Below are 5,320 nucleotides of genomic sequence, written 5' to 3'. Positions count from 1 at the left end.
ATGCATTCATAAACTGATGACTCAGTGAAGGAAATGGGGTTAGTTTCATTGTCCCGCAGCCCACCCAATCCATTGATTACCTCTACAACGTAAAATACGACTTGCATTTACCAAGCTGCTTCTCTCACTTGTACAGTGGAGATCATATAGTCCACCTGATGCTCCTTGTGAGAGGCAAATGAGCTAGTACACATAAAAAGCAGTGCCTGGCACTCCAAGAGTGCTCAATGAATGTTAGCTATTATTCTGCACAAATAAGTTGATAGTGACCCATCCCAGTGTCCTTCTGGAAACAAGTAAGTGAAAGTGCTTCCCTCTATGGTTGGAATCACCATTAGCAACTAGTTAGTGAAAATGCTTCCAGAACACAATATCTGGGAGAGGGGTGGGCTGGGTAGGCCAGGAGAAAATCTGAGTCAGACCTGGGACCAGAAATCAGACCTTTAGGTTTCACCAGGACTCTCTACTCAGGCTGTTGGTGTTGCCAGATGTCAAGGTTGGATTGGGGAAATGGTAGTCAGGCAGGGATGGGGGAAACTCTTAGAAGAGCCCGTGCCAATCTCTAGCTAGGCTTTACTTAAGTTATGGGAAGGAATCCATGCTGGGTAAATGAGGTAATGAATGTGCAAGTGCTTTGCAAACTGCAAAGTGCTATACAAATGTGAAGCATTATTGCACTCATCTATTTCTCTTCTTTGTGCTCCCAGGGTTTCCTAATAAGAGCTCTTTTTGAAAGTGCTAGTCTGACTTTGGTTAACTAAAAGGAAAGGGTGTGTGCAGTGTGGTAGATTGGGGGTTTTGTGTACCTTGAGTATAGCAGAGGTCCTGGCAGGGAGAGCAGAGACTTGCTGGCACCAGGAATTGGGGAGTGAAGATGCTGAACGTCACATAGTGATTAATCCCTTCCGATCTGGGACATTTTCCAGGTCCAGGGGCTATCCTGGAGCTGCTTCAAACCATTCTAGAGAGACGGGATGGCCTGAGCTGGGAAGGGTGGGAGAAAACCCAGGGCCCTCGTGGCTGAGAATAAGTGCAGGCTGTCATGGGAAATGTCCTCATCCCTGAGTCTGTGCTTGCAACTTAGTCACCCAGACTGGCTCAGGACAATGCAACGATTTCCAGCTGCTTTGTGTAAGGAATAAGGACTGGCCTGAGAAGAAAGGAAGAGTTCTGCCCCTAATATCCCTGATTATCTCAGCAGCATGGTTTCACCAGCCTGATTTGCTGCTTCTTCCTGCATCCAGCATGCTCCTGGGTCTCCTTCCCCACCTCACAGCCATGGCAACCAAACACATGGGCTTGTTAAGACCAGCAGCCCAACTTCAGCAAGGTCTAGCTGGCCTGGCCAGAAGAGCCAAGGTACCAGATCCATTTCCAAGGCAAAAGTCCCCAAGTTTATAGTTAAACTCAACTTGCTTATTTGTGGATTTTGCTGGGGTGGAGTAGCCCCACCTAAAGGGAGTCACGTGAAATCTTAGCCTTTTCTTTGTTACAGAGTATAAGAATAAAACCTTTGATGATTGAATGGATAATCCTCAGGATAACATCTGTGATTCTTCATGAGAGTTATGTCTTCTTAAACCCTTGGAAGCTGTCAACACTACAGATTTCCCAAAGCACCAAGCTGCAAACAGCAGATTGCTCTTAAGCAATGATGCTGAAGCATGAAGCAAGAATCATGTTCCCATATCAGTTTCTTTCACTGCTCTGAACCCAGCACCTAGCACAGCTCCTGATAGAGCTGTGTCAAACATGATAGAACTCCTGATAGAGCTGAGTCAACATGTCCGTTTAATGAGTGAATAGGAGTGGGCTATCCCAATGCAAATTTCAAAGCTCTTAGCAAGACAAGGTTGAGGTAAGTTCTTTGCCCAATTGTCAGCGATTTTTACACGATTAGCCATATCTCATCATTTCCCCAAATAAGTGGGTGTGATTTGGGTAGGTTGTGGAGGAAGGAAGGGACAATGGTGGTCATTGAAGAATTCTACAAACCACAGATAGGAGCAGGAAATGAGCATGGCGTGCTCACTGGACAATGAAAACCCTAGCTTAATTTTTATTAAACTGGAAGGCCAGGTATTAAACTTTCTCTAATTGAGTCACTTGTTTTATCTTAGACTGGATTGAGTTTTAAGAAAACCATATGAATATTCACTCCTCCTCTTTTTCCTCCCTCAAAGAAACCAATGAATATTCATTCCTCCTTTTTCTCTCCCTCAAAGAAAACTCAATCAGTCTTGGATAAAACTACACTTACAATGGAAGCAGGAAAGAAGGGACCTAAGCCATTGTCCGGTCCTGCTGTTGTCAATCTTCAGAGCACATCAAAATTGTCTGCGAAACTTTAGAAACTTTAGGAATGGTAGGTGTCCAGGCCCCAGCGCAAGCCTACTCAACCAGGACTTCCAAGAGCAGAGCTAGGGTGGAAAGGTGACAAAGCTCCCTAGGTGATATTCATGTTCTGAGAATGATTCTGATGCATGGTCCTGCATGTCACCCAATCCACTGGAACTTCTACAACATAGAGTTACTTGTTTATATGGCACTTGCTAGTTTCTGTGATTTCTTAAAGTGTGTCCCCAAATCAGCTTCCACATCTCATGTGTCCTCAGATTGGGGTAGAGAGCAGAGGGACCCTTTGTTGTCCACAAAGGGCAGCATGCCCACTGGTCCTTGCTTTTAGGTTGGTTATATTGCTGGGAGCATGGCACTGGATGGGAGTTTAGATGGAGGTTGGGGAGAGGGAGAGCACAGGACATTAGCCAGAGGGGCTGTCAGTGTAGCACCTCTGTGGCAGCTCTCTGTAAGAATTGGAGCTGGTGCATTCGTGGCCTGATTTGGTCATTCACTCATTTGTGTTTCATTCCTTTGTCAATTATTTGGTGAGTACCTAGTACATGCTAAGGACTGCAGACACTACAGTGCACAAGGTAGCCACGTCTCTGCCTCATGGATCTGAGAGTCTGAGATGGGGAGATACAGATAATAAATAAGTCAACAAATAAATAACTTTTATACAGATTTTAGTGAGTGTGGCGAGAGAAATGAACAGAGTACAACTGTGACCTATAATGACAGTCCTCAGAAATAGCTCTAAGCTCCTCTTCAAACTCTTTTACCACTACCCAAACCCACATTGAGTCAGACAAAGTGGTCTTCTGTGTGCTGTGTCACACTGGCTAATTATGCCTATTTCCTGCCCAGGAATCCCTTCCCGTGATCTCTCCATCCTCTTCCACCCGTCTCACTTTCCCTGTATGATTTACACCTTAGCATTTGGTAATGCCAAATATTTCGCAGGTGAGGCAGCTGAGATCTGGACAGCTGAACTGTCCTGTTCCAGAGCCAACAGCCAGCAAGTGGGGTCTTCAAACCCACCCTTGTCCTTTTCCCGCAATGTTCCACCCACTTTGGCCTCTCTGCAGCCCCCAGAGTAGTTGTCACAATTCCCTGTCTTTTAAAAATTTTTTTCTTTATTATAATCAAGACTTTCAATTAACTTTTCTCTGTAGAAACGACTGTATTAGGCAAAAGTTTGTGTGGGATCCAATAAAACATCAGATGATATTGAGCATACGTCAGGCAAAGCCTGCAGCCCAATAAGTTATTATGTGTAAATGTTACAACTTTCTTTTGAGGAGAATACATGTGTACTATCAAGCTGTTTTATGGATACGCAGCATGATTGATTACAGCATGCAGATCTGTCGCAACAAGATAAACTCAGATAGAATAATCTGTGGATATTTAGGCCTCCGCAATTTGTTATCCAGAGATGACTCTAGAAATGATAATTCCTTCCATTTCAGCAATTTCTTTCTTTCCGTCCCCAGTAAAAACCCATTTCCAGAGTGCTGACGTCTGATGCCAGGGTCCTCTTCTTGCTTCCGTCTTTTCCCAGTTGCTCAACAGGAAGCAACGGAAAGTTGTATTTGCTGTCAACGCTGCTGCAGCAGCAGCTGGGACTTGGCCTAGAGTGGGCAGGTGTTGAGGGTTGAGAGCTAGGGCTGCTGCCTGAGAAACAGCCTCTGCTTTTAAGCTGACAAAAAAGCAAACACAAAAATAATCACCATGATTTGTTTAACACATAAAACAGTTTCAGTAAAAATGGATTACATCAGGTAATCAACTATTTTGCAGATCATCCCCAAGCAACTTGTTGCTAACAAATGACTGGATTGAATTCATTGGCAACTTTTCGAAGAACAATTTGGGGAACAAAGAGTTGCTTGAATGAATTAAATCAAGCCCAAGCCCCCACTTCTTCCTTGAAGCCATTGCCGATTACCTTGGGATACAGTGACTTTCTCTGAGCTCCTCTAAGAGTCTGGGATCCCTCTTTTGATAATGAGTCATCAATGTCCATTCCCTAGGATTCCTGTCCTGAGTTGTGACTTCTCTTTGATTGTTAGATGAATGACCATGTGCATGGAGAGAAGCCATGGCCCAAGGATGGGAATTGCAGATCTGGAGGCTGAAGCCCCGCATTGGCATCCCGGCTCTGCTCCCACTGGTTCTGTCACCCTGGGCAAGGCACTTCTCCCAAGCTGCCGTTCCACCAACTGAGAAGCAGAGACAATGACACCTGTTCCACTCACCTTGCAGGGTTGTTGTGAGAAGGAAATAAAGTATTTGAAAGCACTTTATAAACTGTGCAGTTCTATTCAAGAAATACTTATGAAGCCACTAAGACCACTTCACCTGCTTTGAGTGTAAATATGACCATTTCATCTTTATTTTCCTGATCAATCACTTAAAACCTCAACTGCTTTTATTGTCAGGAAGTCCAGCTTCTCATTTCATTTCCCCCACTTGCATTCCCTCAAAGAGGGAGAAGAAACTGAAAGCCCCCTCTGTTTATGACACTGATACTTGGTGGCGGAGGAGTGGCGTCTTTGCTGCATTCTGGTCCACAGGGCCTGTGTTGCCTGTGGGCTCCTGCCTGGCATCCTGATCATGCCCTTGTGGGTGCAAGTCCCTGTACCAGCAGTTTTGCTGTGTTTCCTATGCTTGGGTCCTCACTCACATACTCTCATGTGCTAGGCCACTGTTTCCCCAAAGCTTCTCCAGAGTGACCAGGTACGGAAGCATTTCCCATTTCTACCATGTCCTGTGTCAGAATCGCTTTGTACCTATAAAATCTCCTGGGCCCCAGGCCTAGTCACGAGTTCACATCCCCTTTTCACTCTTTGGAGGTCCCCTTTGGGGCCCCAGTTATCCTTACTCAGCCGATTAGCATTCTGAATAGGAGAAATGACTCTAGAGTTGGCCTGTCTCAGTTCAAATTCCAGCTTCACCACTTCTTAGAGAGAATTAC

The 5,320-nt window shown here is 45.0% G+C and overlaps 1 long non-coding RNA gene across 1 annotated transcript; it reads left to right on the top strand.

The window, feature by feature from the left end:
- The first annotated feature begins 1,423 nt into the window (after positions 1–1,423).
- LOC105543935 lies at positions 1,424–4,649 on the top strand. Its single transcript, XR_001006696.1, has 2 exons — positions 1,424–1,858; positions 4,416–4,649. It is a non-coding gene; the product is annotated as an uncharacterized LOC105543935 (long non-coding RNA).
- The last annotated feature ends 671 nt before the right edge of the window (positions 4,650–5,320 follow it).

This window comes from Mandrillus leucophaeus, unplaced genomic scaffold (assembly GCF_000951045.1).
Source record: "Mandrillus leucophaeus isolate KB7577 unplaced genomic scaffold, Mleu.le_1.0 Scaffold294, whole genome shotgun sequence".
In the NCBI taxonomy this organism is placed as follows: domain Eukaryota; kingdom Metazoa; phylum Chordata; class Mammalia; order Primates; family Cercopithecidae; genus Mandrillus; species Mandrillus leucophaeus.
Note: the sequence above shows the minus strand (reverse complement) of the source record. Positions and strands in the feature narration are given on the sequence as shown.